The following is a 16473-nucleotide window of genomic DNA, read 5'->3' on the forward strand; positions in this document are numbered from 1 at the left end:
GCTTGGGTGATTTTCTGTACTCTTTTGTTCAGTTCACTGATCTGTTCTTCTGTATCATCTACTCTGCTATTGAGTCCCTCTAGTGAATTTTTTATTTCCGTTGTTGTATTCTTCATTTCTGATTGGTTCTTTTTTATATTTTCCTATTCTTCATTGAAGTTCTCACTGAATTCATCCATTTTTCTCCCAAGATCAGTGAGCAACGTTATGACTGCTAGTGTGTACTCTTTACCAGGTAGATTATTTATCTCTGTTTCATTTAGTTCTTATTCTTAGGATTTTTTCCTCTTCCATTATTTGGAACATATTCCTTTGTCTCCTCATTTTCCCTCTTTCTCTGTCCTAATATCTATGTATTAGGTAGGTCAGCTATGTCTCCTGATCTTGGAGAGGTGGCCTTATGTAAGAGATGCCTTATGAGGCCCAGCAGTGTGCTTCCCTCTTGTCACCAGTTCCACATGTTCCACGAGTGTCCCTTGTGTGGGCCACCTGTGTCCTTCTGTTGTGGCAGGGTTGCTCTTGCTGCAGGTGCATGGGGAGGCTGGGCTGTCCCCCTGGCTGGCCAGTTGTAATGCCCAGCTCTGTGCCACTGCTGTCGTCCCTTTAGTCACTTTATCAGGTGTGGGGAATCCCATCACAGTTGGCTGCAAGGTCTAATGGCACAAACCTGCTGCAGTTTTTCTGAAGTGAGTAGGCCCCCAGCACAGCTGGTTGCTAGGCTTGGGCTCACAATTGCTGCAGGCCTCCGGTGAGGCTCCCTACCTCTTGAAGCTGTTGTCAGCTCTCTCAGAAGCACAGTTATGTGGGTCCAGCCCCAGGTGTGACAGCACACAACTGTTTCAGGTGTTGGAAGGTAGGGCAGTTCCCCTGTGTGGCTGTATGAGATGGCCAGTGGCACAAGTCTGCTTCTGGCTACCATGTACCACTGCCTGTGAGCCCACACACCCCACCAAAGCAGGCCTACCCCATGCAAATACCCTGTCTCACCCAGGCAGACCCACTTGCCCCACTGCAGAGGTCTCACATACCCCACCTACACTGGCTCACCAGTTCCCTGTGTGTTTGCTGGTGAGCTGGGCCAGTCCCTAAGGTGGGCTGCCTGCCCTGGCTGAGCTAGGTTAAATTGGTGCTCCAGTGGGCAGGGCAAACGTCCTGTGCTAACAGGCCAGAAGAAGAAATCCAATGGTGTCTTATAGTGTCCCTGTTAGTATGACTGCACTAGGTTACAATAACAACTGCTGCCAGTGTCTCAGTCCTTGGGGAGGTGGGCCCACCTGCCTCCTGCCTCTCTGACATGTACTCAGAGCTTAGCAAGTGAGTCTCTTTTACCAAAGGACCATGACCCTGGCTTAATAGTGTTCTTGTCTTGGTTTCTGGAATGGGTGAATCTGTGCATGGGCCCTTTAAGAGCAGGCTTTTCTTTCTCTGAAATTCTATAGTTTTTCTAGGTGTATCCATGTTGGTTTTATAAGGCAGCAAAGCCAGGTATTATGGGAAATGGTCTTGGTTATGCTGAATTCAAAGGCTGGGATGCTTATCGTGGCATGGACCTCCTGCTCAGATCCCCCCACTCCTCCAGGAAAAGCTTTGTACCTGAATTTGCACCTGGCTGTGAAGCCCTGTGGCTAGAATGTGTTTTTTTACTCAGCAAACATGTATTTCTGCCTCTTCCACCCCTGTCTTTGTTGTCCCTTATTGTGGGTTTTATTTATTCTCCACTTTCCAGTTCTCTCTCAGAGGTACTTGTTCCACAGGTAGTTGTAGATTTGCTGTGTCCATGGGAGGAGGTGAGTTCAGTGTCCTCCTGTGCCACCATCTCCCCAGAATCCTCCTCATTTATATTTAAGTACCAATAGTGAAGGACTTACTACTGACATGGCATTCATTGCTTTCTGTATGTCTTGTAGTTATTTTGTCCCTCTTTGCCTCTCTTCCTTCCTTTCTTTGTGTTTCATGGCTTTTTTTGTTTTTGTTTTTGTTTTTCTTTTTTGTAGTGACTTGTTCTGATTACTTTCTCATTTTCTTTTGTGAACCTTCTATAGGTATTTTTTTGTGGTTATCATGGGGATTACAAAAAACATTTATAGTTATAACAATCTATTTTAAAGAGATAAGTAATTAACTTCAATTGCATAAAAATCTCTACTCCACATCTACCGCTACACTTTATGCTATCAATGTCCGAAATTACATCATTTTGTATTTTGCCTTTATTATCATAGTTTTGTATGTATTGTTATTTTTGTCTTTTAAATTGTATACCAGAATTAAAAAAGATTTATGCACCACCATTACTCTATCATAAGATTTTGTATTTGTCTACATATTTACCATTACTAGAGAGCTTTATATTTTCATCTGCTGTAATATTGCTTTCATCATCCTTTCATTTCAACTTGAAGGACTCCCTTTAGCATGTCTTGTAAGGCATGTCTAGTCGTGATGAACTCCCTCAGTTTTTGTTTATTTGGGAAGGTTTTTATTTCTCCTCCATTTCTGAAGGACAGTTTTGCCAGATATAGTATTCTTGGTTGGTAGTTTTTTCTTCTGGCACTTTGAAAATATCTTTTGACTCCTTTCTATCCTGTAGTGTTTCTCCTGAGAAATCCACTGATATCTTATGGAAGCTCCCATGTACGTGATGAGTCAGTCTTCTCTTGCTGCTTTCAGTATTCTGTCTTTCTCTTTGACTTTGACAATTTGAATATAATGTGTCTTGGTGTGGGCCTCTTTAAATTCATCCTTGTTGGAGTCCTTTCAGCTTCTTGAATTTGGATTTCCATTTCCTTCCTCTGATTTTGGAAGTTTTGGCCATTATTTCTTGAAATAAGCTCTCTGACCCTTTCTTTCTCTCTCCTTCTTATGGGACTCCCACAATACATATATTGGTCCATTTGAAGATATCCCATAAGTCCCTTTGTCTTTCCTCATTTTTTGTTATTCTTTTTTTTTTTTTTTTTTTGCTCCTCTGATGGGATAATTTTAAATGACCTGTCTTCCAGTTCACTGATTCTCTCTTCTGCTTGATCAAGTCTGCTGTTGAGCCCCTCTAGTGAATTTTTCAATTCAGTTATTGTACTCTTCAGTTCTAGGATTTATTTAGTTCTTTTTTATAGTTTCTATCTCTGTTGTTATTCTCATTTTATTCATGCATTGTTTTCCTGATTCTGTTTACTTAATCTGTCTGTTTTCTCTTGTAGTTCGTTGAGCTTCTTTAAGATAATTGTTCTGAGTTATTTGTCAGGTAATTCATAGATCTCTATTTTTTTTTTTTTTTTTGTGAGGAGTATCAGCCCTGAGGTAGCATCTGATGTCAATCCTCCTCTTTTTGCTGAGGAAGATTGCCCCTGGGGTACCATCTGTGCCCATCTTCCTCTACTTTATATGGGACACCCACAGCATGGCTTGATGACCGGTGTGTCAGTGCGTGCCCGGGATCCGAAGCTATGAACCCCGGGCCGCTGAAGCGGAGGGTGTGCACTTCACCACTGCACCAGCAGGGTGACCCAATAGATCTCTAATTTTTTAGGGTCAGTTTTGGAATGTTCATTTTTCTTTGACTGGGTCATATTTCCCTGTTTCTTTTTATGCCATAATATTTTTTGCTGGGATTTGGCAATTTGAAAAACCAGCCACCTCTCTCATGCACTAGCTTCACACACAGAAAGACCTTCAGCAATCAGCCTGGCTAGAGATTCCAAGGGTCTTTCAAACTTTTTCTGGGGATACATCTTCTCTGGGCTTGTGTGCATAATTTTCCAATTAAAGAGATTTGCTGGTTTCTTTTTCAGGAGCTTATAATCTCTTGCTCCTGATGGTGTCTGTCTATCATACTATGGTTGTCTGATGCTGCAACAGGCCACTGAACTCTCCTGTTTTCTCACTGGTTCCCAGTCATACAAAGTATGTCAATTTCCTGTTAGCGCTCTGAATCAGGCAAGACAGAAACCAGTCCCTCAGGCAGCACCCCCGAGAAAGCCAGAACATTGAACTATATTCCACTCTTCTTTTTCCCTCAGAGGGAAGAAGCTGTGAGTTGAGTGCTTTCTCCTGATAGTGCTGAGCTCTTCCAGCCTGGGAAAAGGGATGTTACAGGTGAAACACAATGGCTTTTCTTACCCATTTTAATGTGGCTGTTCTCGGCTTTGCATTTGCCGAGAGTACTGCAACTTCTTAACTGTTTTTTGAGTCCTCATAAAGGCTATTTGGACCATATTGTTAAGTCAATGTCCCTGTGGGGGAATGAGGCCTGGGGCTTCCTATTATACCATCTTACCGACATCACTGCAATGCAAACTTTTATGTGTAAGAGAAATCAAACTACCTTATCATTTTAACTTACTATAATTTCCTTTCTGTTAAAGCAGATGGACTCATTTTCTAACTTACGCTCAAGTGTATTGAACTTCAATATACTTTTTAGCAAGCTCTCCTTGTATTTCTTATAGCTTTTATTTGTAGGTTTAGCTGCTAAGTGTTGGTACATATACATTTACATATACAGTCTTCATGAGTTGATCTTGTTAGCATTGCATAATAATCTTTTATCTTTGCCCTCTAAACTTTAATTTCACCTTGTTCCAGTTCTGCTTTCTTTTTGTTTGCATTTTCCTGGTATCTCTCTGCCATCCTTATTTTTTCCAACTCCCCTAATGATGTTGTTTCAAATGAATTTCTTGTGAACACAACATAGCTGGATTTTTTTTCTTAATCCAGTGTGATGGCATGTGTTTCTTAATGAAAGAATCCAGTCCACTTACAATTCATGAAATAATTTATATGTTTGGTCTTTTTACTCCTATCTTACTTTATAATGATTATTTATTATTCTTATTTTTTTCCCTTTCTCCCATACATTATTTTTGCATGTTTGATCAAGTTGGTATTCATTCTCTCTTCTCTTGTCTGTAATTGTGAGCTGTATAGACTTTTTCATTTCATTAACGTTTAACAACACTTAGCGCTCAATCAAACCTACCATTGTCTACTATAACACAATAGTAAGACACTAAGCACCCTACCTATTCATACTCTCCAATAAAATGGAATTTTTAGTATATGTGCTGCCAAAGTGAGCACTAAAATGGAATTTTTAGACATTCTTTTGTTGCAAGTTGGATTTTCCAGAAGTAGACACTGAGATACACTTTGAGGTTCAAGATGCGTTGTTTGAGATTAACACCTGTGAAAGGATGAATGCAGAAGTAGAATCTAGGAGGTTGAAGTTTAACTCTGATTCGGGCCTGTCAAGAATCAGCTAACTTGCTGGGGAACTCTGGAGCAAGAATTGCCCGTCACTGTCCCACTTGAGGTTAAACTGGCCAGGTTTCTTTCTTTTATTCTTTTTGTGGGAGATTGGCCCTGCGCTAACATCTGTTGCCAATCTTCCTCTTTTTTTCTTTTTTCTCCCCAAAGCCCCAGTATGTAGTTGTGTATCATAGTAGTAGTGTTGTACTCTTCTATATGGGATACCACTTCAGCAAGGCTTGATGAGCAGTGAGAAGGTCCATGCCCAGGATCCGAACTGACAAACCCTGGGCCGCCGAAGCGGAACACGCCAACCTAACCGCTTCACCAGCGGGCCAGCCCCGTAAACTGGCCAGGTTTCATACCTCAACCTGGCTCAATAGCAGATATGGCACTGCCCCAGGAAAGATACAACCTCAGATGAGGTGGTTCCGCTCACTGAGGCAGACCCTAAAGGAGCTGATAGCCACACGCTTTCAGCTGATCACACTCCCTGCAGCCAGACAACAACTCCCTCATTGAAGGAGAATCTGGTGGTGCCTTTCCATATCTAGCACAAATCCTCCATTGAGCCGCTTAGATACATTTGTCCATATACTTTGGGGAAAAGCTCCTCCAGGATTCTGGGGCCTCTCTTCCTGTGGGTCACCTTAGAAGAAGAAGGTTAGTAGAACCAACTTTATCCCTATTACTACAGTTGGGCTTGAGGCCACAATTGATACTCATCATCTCCTTCCTCCACTATCCATTTTAGATTTCTCTCAGTTCAGATATGGCTGGCCTTGGTGGATTCCCTAGTGGGGGCATGTTGAGAGTCCCTAGACTCTCAACAGTGAACGATTTGAGCCCCGGTCACCAAGCCCATCAGAGGTTTGGGTTGCTGTACTGGTACATTCATAGTCACAGTCAGGCAGGAAATGCCCAAGTGGATCATCTGGGTGTCACAGATATTCCTCTCTGTCCCCACTATGTCACAGCAGCTCCATCTCCTCATGATCAGAGCTAATTACCCTTGTTACTGTGGTGACCCTTCTTCTTGCCTGCTCGTTGCTGGACAAAAAGAGCTCAAAGTTCTCAGGTGGTCACTATAACAATTTAATAGGACTTTTGCTGAATCCCGTGGTCAAACTGTGCTTCCTTTGCGGACCAGGACTTTTAAACTTTCATAGCCCAGTATTATGGGCATAGGAAGCACAAAGCCCCCCATGGGGTCATTAGGAATGTTAGTGAGCCCCATTATTTTTTTCTTTTTTTCTTTTTTTTTTTTTTTTTGCTGGGGAAGGTTTTCCTGAGCTAACATCCACTACCAATCCTCCTCTTTTCTTTTTATGTGTGCCAACACCACAGCATGGCCACTGACAGATAAGTGGTGTAGGAGTGTGCCCTGGAACCAAACCCGGGCCGCCGAAGGAAAGCACGCGGGCCAAGTTAACTGCTTGGCCGCCGGGGCTGGACCAGCCCCATGAATTTTGATTCAGTGTATATACTCTGTCCTGGAGGATGGCACCCCATCCCCACACACACAGAATATTACTTCTGACTGAGTTACTGCTTCAGTTGTGCCTCCAGCAAACTATCCTGACACTTTTTATGACAACAGCTTTTCCATGATGCAGCATGTGATAAAATCAATGGATCCCATTGTCATAGCTCACTCCTAAAACTCTTGTAGCATAGCATGTGTCTCCTGATCTGATGCAATATTATGTTGTGCTCCCATGCCATGGATCAAACACTGCGCGAGTCCTCAGAAGGGGTACTGGCTGAGGACCCCCAGGGAGGAAAGCCAAACCCACATCAGGAATGTGTGTCTACTCCTAGGAGAATGAACTGCTGGCCTTTATAGTCCAAGATGGTTAACTTGCCATAAATGGCTGGTTGATCTCAGGGAATGGTGCCATACTGGGGGCTCATCAGTGGTCTCAGTAGTAGCAGTTGTCAGATGAGATAGGTAAGTGGGATTCTGTGCCATTGGGCCTCTGCATAGTCTCCATCTCTGCGACCATGGCACTTTGTTCATGTACCCATCATGCCAGCCATTGGGTGTCTGGAGACAAAGACTGACTGATATCAACTGGCCTATTTTGTCACATGAGGTTACTGTCAGAGTTTTTTGTCTAAAAGAGATATATTATTTTGTTTAATATAGAACACTGCCCATCCTTCATTTCCATACTTGAAGGATTATTAACTATTAGATTTTTATTGAATGGCTTAATAAAATTTCAAAGAGTTCAAACTATTTTTAAAACAGTTATAATGATTCTTGTGTGAGTATGTGTGTGTGTGTGTGTGTGTGATTGAGAGAGACAGAGAGAAAATGGTTTTTTCTGCTTTTAAATTTTCTCCCTTTTCCTTTCAAAGAAAAGATAAGTAGGCTTTTACAGTGATAACTTTATATTTTTCTAAAGCTAGCTTCCTATCTCCTTTTTCTCTTTTTTTTTTTATGTTCCTCTCCCTCTCTTTTCCCCACATTTGTGAATTTTTTAAGACGAATTTCTCAGAAAAGTTATTTTGTGCACACTCTCAAAATATCTAGTCCAGATAACAGTCATAATATTTAAGATCTAGAAAGAAAAAGCCTATGAACTGTATTTTTTCTCTTTAAAAAATCTGAATGTAAATACCAGCCTATGTAACTATTGTTATAAGATAAGAAAAGGACTTAGTTTCAAACATGATTTTAAAATTCTTTAAAATTTGACTTATGAATAGGACATTTATGAATTATATTTTTGAAAGATTCATGAAATATTTTCAGTAAGTAAATGAGAATCTTTAGGAAAATTGGAATGAGTTAATAGTATTGATCTAAGGATAACTCGATGATCTATCCCCAGTTTTAGTGTATACATTATTATATAAAATTAATAATCTAGTTTGTTTAAGACTAAGGTTAAACTGTCTGTGATCTAAGATTTCTAAATTTCTTCTATTGGTTTTACGGGTCAAGTAAATTATTGTTTCAGCAAACTTTTTTTAAATTGTAAAATATAAGATGGTATTTAACCAAGGGAAATTTTACTAATGGATATCTGTTTAGAAGATTTTGATCTTATAAAATCCTTATAATACTATAAACCATAGAGATTTAATGTTTTAGCTAAAATTATAATTTCCAGATGTTTAGTTAGGTTTTTAAGACCTAGGCTAATGTTAAGTTGAATTAATTGATAAATAATCTTTGGCTACCTGGACAATTTCTGAGAAAAAACAGAGAGAGAGAGAGAGACTGTTTCAGTTATGTATGGCCACATAACAAATTATCCACGGAACTCAGCAGTTTAAAACAATAATCATTTAGTATCTCACATAACCCCTCAAAAATCCAGAAGCAGCTTAGCTGTGTGGCTCTGGCTGAGGCCCGTGCATAGTCTCCTTCTCTGCCTCGATGGGTTGCAGTCATGATGGTGGCTGGGGCTACAGCCACCTGACAGCTTGACTGGGCTGGAGGTCCACTTCCAAGATGACTCACTCACGTGGCTGTTAGCTGAAGGCCCCAGTTCCTTGCCACGTGGGCCTCTCCACAAAGCTGCTTGAACGTCCTCACCACATGGCAGCTGGCTTCTGCCAGAACAGATGATCTCAGAAAAAAAGGAGGAAACGGTGGTGCCTTTCATTACCTAGTCTCCTAAGTCACACACCAGCCCATCTGCTTTTTTTCTATTCATTGGAAATGTGCCCCTAAGGATAGCCCATAATCAAGGAGCGAAGAATTACATTTCACGTCATAAAGGGAAAAAAATCAAAGAAGTTTTAACATCTTTTTAGGCGTACTTTAAAATAACCACAAATTTAAAACCTTAGTCATAAACATGTTTTCATTTACTCTTATTCTCATACATTATCAACTGATTTATAAATTAATAGAATGTCCGAATGCTTTGGCTGATTTTATATATGCATTTGTTTTGCAATCTTAAAATTTATAAAGGTAATCTAAAATGTGTATTTGTAAAAAATCATCAAATTAATTCTTGGATTCCTGTCTTCTAGTTTTTGTGTCTGAGGAAAACAAAAGTTGGTTACTTTAATTAAATGTGGTAATTAATAAAAATGATTAAGACTGTAGTTGATATAATAATTACAACACATGAATATGTATACAGGTTAAGATAATGATAAAAAAGTTATCAGTTTACTAAAAAGGGAAATTTAAAGGTAATATAAACATGGTTTTATTTAAATTCTGAAAGATTCATTATATATTAAAATTAAACCTTTAATTTTATCTACTTACATACTTATGAATTTATGTACATCTAAACCTGTGACAGTATCTCTACGATTAGTTTTTTAAAGTCTGTATATGTTAAAGGACAAATATTAGAATATACTCAATGTTAGTAGATTTATGCATTTTTTGAAAAGCCTTGTAAATCCTTTACTGAATATTGCTATATGGATGATATAAAAAAGAGTAAAATCAGACTTTGGAGTTTCTTTTTATAAAGTGACCAAATAATTCTGTGCTCAGATAACAGAAATTCCCATTTAACAACAGATTATTATGGTAACTCTCTCTGTGTTTCTGGTAAACTCTTGAATGATTTGACAAAACACTCCTTATTTTCTAAGGTGAGTGGTTAAAAATCACTGCTATTGATTGTTTAAAAATATTGTGTAAAATAGCTGCATTTGTTTATAGAACTATGACTTATGTTCATGTCTCATCTCACCCAACACTTATTTTTGACTTTGCCTTCCCTTTATCTGACCCTAAACTTGCAATAATAAAACTGTCTGGATCTCTTTTATCCCTGTACTTTCTTTGGATTTTCTGGAATGGCCACCAAGTAACACAAAGTTTTGCTCTTTTGTCTTATAAATAGAAAAAATAAAATAATTAGACTTGTTTTGGCATTCTCCAAATTTAATTGTCAGAACTATTGTGCAAACTCTTTGTTTTTCAAATTTAAGATGTATCCTAAAAAAGACACCAAGCTTAGTTCATTTTATGCCTGAGTTCTGCCAGACTTCAAGAAAGAGATCATATGTTCCTGAAATTTTTTTAGATCATAGAAAAAGATGAAACATTTTTAAATTTGTGTTACCCAAGGAGGGTAACATGGCCGTGAAGTTTCTGGATGCAAAGTAAATATTCAAAGGGAATCAGGGGCTGGCCTGGTGGTGCACTGGTTAGGTTCAGCATGCTCTGTTTTGGCAGCACAGGTTCGTGGGTTTGGATTCTGGGTCCGGACCTACGCCACTCATCAATCCATGCTGTGCCAGTGACCAATATACAAAATAGAGGAAGATGGACACAGATGTTAGCTCAGGGCCACTCTTCCTCAAGCAAAAAGAGGCAGATTGTCAATAGGAGTTAGCTCAGGGCCAATCTTCCTTACTAAAAAAAGAAAAAAAACCCAATGATTTTCCTTTATATCTGATATAAGCAATCAGTATACAAAGAAAACAAGATTACAATCATAATAGGAAAAATAGTTATAAAATTTATGGAAATGAATTAAGAAATGTATAAGATGTACTCGAAGCAAACTATAAAACTTTCATGAAGAATCTAAATCTAAATCTCAATGACGAGACTAAAAAATTAGAGATAATCTTAGTCCCAAAAATTATATCTAAAGAGATTGAAATTTCAATCAGATACTAAATTGTGTGTGTGTAACTTGATAAACTAATTTCCAAGTTTATACAGAAGGGACAACATGTAAAAACAGCTACTTTTTTTCTCCAAAAAGAAAAAGAACCATCATGAGTAGGAGGTCTTATTCTACTGGATATCAGACCATATTACAATCCTAGAAGACTGTGCTGGTACAAAAATTACATCCATGGCATTAGCTTGACAGTCCAGACACACAGTTAAGTACATATAAGAAAGAAAGAGACGAGAAATATAGCATTTGAAATCAGTAGAGGAAAAAATATCATTGTTTGGGAAACTTGGGTATTATTTGCAATAAAAGAAAACAAGAATAATAAATTTCAAAAACATAAAAACTTCGATGGAAAAACAAAATCAACATTACAAGAAAATATAGAATATATTTATATTCTTGCAGTAAGTAATGCTTTGACTGCATGGTATGAAATGCAAATGTCATGAAGAAAAAAATGGACAAATTTTACTACCCCAAAATTAAAATCTTTTTAGTAAAACATTGATAAACAGTGTTAAAAGACAAACGATACACTGCCACAAAATGTTTGCAATCTATGTATATAACAAAAAGGTAATATTGAGAATACACAAAGAGCTCATTCAAAAAAGTAAGAACTTGCAAAGCCCAATGGGAAAATGGGCAAAGAATATAAAGAGGAATTGGACAAGGAAAAACAAATCATGTATAAACAAATGGAAAGATCCTTCATCTGTCTAAAGGCCAAAATTGTATATTAAAATGTGAGATAGCATTCTTCTCATCTCATTGGTAAAATTTTAAACTGCATATACCATTCCAGATATTTTTTCACCAGTTTAGTATTTTTCAATTAATTAGTATCAGTTTTGTTATTATAAAAAATGTTGAAAGAAGATATGAGTTCAAAAATAGCATAAGGAAAATATCATAAATATTTGTATGATGTTAGGGATAGGGAAGACTAAGTAAGACCCCAAGGGCAGAATGTTAATGGGAAAAACTAATAAATTTACCCATATAAGAATTGCAGGGGCCAGCCCAGTGGCGTAGTGGTTAAGTTCATACGCTTTACCACGGTGGCCCAGGGTTCACAGGTTCAGATCTTAGACGTGGACCTACACCACTCATTAAGCCATGCTGTGGCAGCGACCCACATACAAATTAGAGGAAGATTGGCACATTAGCTCAGGACCAAACTTCCTCAAGCAAAAAGGGGAAGATTGGCAGCAGATGTTAGCTCAGAACTAACCTTCCTGACCAAAAAAAAAAAAAAAAGAATTGCAAATTATTTCTGTTCATCAAAAAGTAAAAATTAAAGGGATGGCCCAGTGGCGTAGTGGTTAAGTTCACTCGCTCCACTTTGGTGGCCTGGGGTTTGAGGGTTTGGATTCCAGGTGTGGACCTACACACTGCTCATCAAGCCATGCTGTGGCAGCATCCCACATACAAAATAGAGGAAAATGGGCAGAGATGTTAGCTCAAGTCCAGTCTTCCTCAGCAAAAAGTAGAAGATTGGCAACAGATGCTAGCTCAGGGCCAATCTTCCTCACCCAAAAAAATAAAATTAAAAAAACATAAAAATTAACAACCCCACAAAACAAATTAAAAGACAGAGGGACATCAGAGAAAAGTAATTTCAAAATAATCCCACACCTCAGTCTCCTGTGATTGAGAGACTATTCTTACTTCTACGGTGAAGCCTAAATATATCCTTGGGCATCTGGACTAATATTGGCTTAGGGTAGCCTAGAAAATTCAAGACTAGCAAAGGTACACAAACTTATGAAACTTGAAGCATATTATCCCATATAGCTCTTGTGACGTTTATTAAAATTTAATGCAGTGCCTGGCACAGAGTGAGCCCTTAACTGATTTTGGATGAGGTCTAGCATAGTACTAAAGAGCCTTAGAATTAGGCAATGATGTTTTTAAGGTGTTGCTTATGAGCTATTATTTTTCTCTAATTTAATTTAAAAATCTAAATGCTTATTTTAATTGCATAATTACGTGCCATCATATTTGTCTCAGAACACTAAACCAATAACAATAAAAACAATAATAAGGAGAATCTCTGCTAATCAAACTCATACTTTTCCTTTCTATGTGAAACCAATTGAGTAAATTCTTCACATAATCTTTTGGTATTTGGGAATAATTTCTACTACTAATTTCTTTTAAGTGGAATTTTGTAAATATTTCCCAGATTAGGAATCAACAATGAACAAATTAATTGGGAAAGTGCTAAATTTAGCAAACCTTATATTTTGATTAGTGAAGATATTTTTTATTTTAATTAAAGATTTTGGATTTAGCTTTGGCTAATAAAATGAGTTAGTATAGGGACTATTTACCAACATACATAAATTAAAATGAGTTAAGTTAGTTTCAAATGTCAATTTAATATTCATCAAAGTTGCCTGAAATTTTCAGGAAAAAAAATGTATGTGAAACGTTAGTTAAGTTTAACACAAGTTTGTTTGGATCCTGTTTATAATCTTGAACTTCTATTTTCGTTCTGATTCAGCATGCTGCATGAATTAAAAAAAAAAATTCTTATGGATTGTAGTCATTCCTCCGCTTGAAAAGTTTTATTTGATTCTTCTTCCAGAAACAATTTTAAGGTTTGCAGAGTTGCGTCTGCATCAAGTAGTTTGATTAGAGGAATTCGAACCTTTAGATCATGAAAGAGCCTACTTTGAATTGTCATAGCTGATATCGAGTCAATGCCTAATAATCTAAGCGATGTGGACATTGTAATGTCTTTAAGGTTTGTATTCATGAATTCACTAGCTAAAGAAGTGATATACTCATCTGTTGATACCTGAGATGAAGAATGAGTATAAGGCATGCCAGAATCTTCCAGAAAATTACATTCATCTTGGAAAACGTTGGAGAAACGAAGTCTGAGAAATGGAACTTGGCGAAAGTTCTGCTGTAATTTTTTGAAATCAAATTTGATTATAGCTTGTTGAGAATTATTCAGAATTAAGCATTTTTCAAGGTTCTCATGGATTTCTGGTATTTGAAGAGTAAGTATTCCTTTGGTGGCTAAAACATTTTGGAGATGGTGTTTATTTAGAAGCAATCCAAGATTCAAGGCTCCCCAGTTAATTGATTGTCCAGAGAGACCACAGTTTCTGCGATAGTGGCAGAAGGCATCCAGGAAAGAGTTGGCAGAAGCATAGTTGGCTTGCCTTGCATTCCCAATTAAGGCAGAAGAAGATGAATAGCACACAAAATAATCAAGTTCCTGCCCTATGGTCGCAAGGTGAAGATTTACTGCTCCAGCTACTTTGGGGTTTAACACTTTCTCAAATTGAGAGATACCCAGGGCTTCCAGGGGCCCATCATGCAAGACTGCAGCACTGTGAAATACACCTGTGAGTTCACTCTTTAGGAAGATACGTCCTATTGAGTTTATTGCCTTTTCCACCTCAGAATAAACACCGACATTACACTGGAGGCTGATAATCCTGCATCCTTCATTCTGATTTTCCAGCAACTGCATTTCTTTCAACTGCTCAGAAGTTGGATTTCGCCGTGAAAGAATCACAACAGAGCCACCTCCTTTCTGTACAATAAACTTCACAGTTTCAAATCCAAGGCCAGAGAGGCCCCCTGACACAACATACACCCCATTAGCCTTGAAGAGTTTCCTCATTGCTTTATACGTAGGTATTTGTGAAAGTTGACAGTCTGGATCATTGACTTCCAACACAGCAAGAGGGATGGCCACACATGTGAACTATGAAGACAGAGCAGGATTCACCAGTGCGTTTTGTTGAAAAAGAGAGAAAGCCAAATTTAAATTATTTTTCAAGTTCATTGATTTTAGCCACTGACAGACAGATCTGTTGGATGCTATCAGGCAGGATCTCTGTAAAACCTGGCTAAGGTTTAGAACGTGGATCTGGATGTGATTGTGACCATTATACAGCAACTGCTGTAAAAATTCGGGCTGGCGTTGGCCACATAGGAATATGACATCTCGGAGGTGGGGAAAGTCAGAGAGTGTTTCTTTGAAGAGTTTCTCTAGAGGTGGCAGAAAAATGAGTGCCTGGCAATGTTCCACCTTTTGCCGTAGACCCTCAGAGAGAGAGAGAAGTGCGGCCTCCCAGCCTACTTCCTTAGCAGCCAGAGTTAGCACCTCACCTAGAGCTGATCCTGGCTGTGGGGAGATGACAGCAAGCATAGAGAGATGGTCGGCCTTTGGTAATATCTGGGTGAGAATTTTCCAAGCTATTATAAAGTATGACGCACAAGGTACATTTCTTTTTTTTTTAAAAGATTTTATTTATTTATTTTTCCCCCCAAAGCCCCAGTAGATAGTTGTGTGTCATAGCTGCACATCCTTGTAGTTGCTGTATGTGGGACGCGGCCTCAGCATGGCCGGAGAAGCAGCACGTCGGTGCGAGCCCGGGATCCGAACCCGGGTCGCCAGCAGTGGAGCGCGCTCACTTAACCACTAAGCCAAGGGGCCGGCCCTCAAGGTACATTTCTAAATACTGGAAACTCCTTGCTGTGAAAGCACATGATGTCAGGAATTAAGATCTTTGATGATGCCACAACAGGAAAACAGGTGGCAATGCGATCACCAGTCTTCACTTCTTTAACATCCTTGCCTATGGCTGTTACTGTGCCACTGAAGTCCAGTGCTAGCAATTTATGTTTCTCCATTGTGTCGTCAGCCCAGTACAAGGTATTGCCAAAATTACAGCTGGAGGTGCTCACAGGAAAATAATCTTCTGAGTGGATGCATATTTTATCAGTCTGAACTTCCACAGATTGGTCATCGAGCAGTGTGAGTTTGTGTCTTTCCATCTCGCCCATCACCTCTATTACGTTGTAGGGATCTGAGGTGTATAGAGTAAACATCTCAGAGTTCTGGTTGCCTTTGTGAGGTTTGCTATCATAAACCCTTTCAAAGGAAGTATGCCTGAGTTCAGAAATGAAGATTCTCCCCTGATCAATAGAGAGTTCTAGATAATCCTTCCCTTCACATTTAATAATAGCGTCTGCTAAGCTTGCTATGTCCTGTGGGCTTGTATCGCTAATGTCTATCATCTGAAATATGACGCTTGGCACTTCAATCAGAGAGGCTCTTGTCATCCCAGAGAGAGCAAATCTTGGGTTAATGTGATCCACGTTTCTTATTGTTCTGTAAGTGATGACTGTCACAGGATGATCAGCATTTTGGTCTTTTAAGAACAACATAAGTTGGCGAAATGCCTCGCAGCACTTGATAAGGTATTGAAGAAGTGTTCCTGGATTCTCTTCATTTAGTTTTTAATCCCCCACATGAATAAAATATGATGGAAGTCCTTGATTTCAGTTTTTATCATATCCCCCATTCTCATCTCAGAATCTTGGCTTGTTTCCCATTCCTGAAACCCAATATACTTGGAGTCATGAGGCAAATATTTTTTAAGCTGTTGAGCTACTCCAAATATGTCAGCCAGAACTAGTAGTGGAGGTACTTCACCAGGGTTCCCAAGCATCTGAATGTGTGATATTTGCTTCCACGTGTTTTCTAGAAGGCAGTTATCATTAGGTTGTACTTGTTTACTATACATCAACCCAATCTCTTCTAGTCTTGCTAAAATGAAACCATATTTGT

This window comes from Diceros bicornis, chromosome 36 (genome assembly GCF_020826845.1).
Source record: "Diceros bicornis minor isolate mBicDic1 chromosome 36, mDicBic1.mat.cur, whole genome shotgun sequence".
NCBI lineage: Eukaryota > Metazoa > Chordata > Mammalia > Perissodactyla > Rhinocerotidae > Diceros > Diceros bicornis.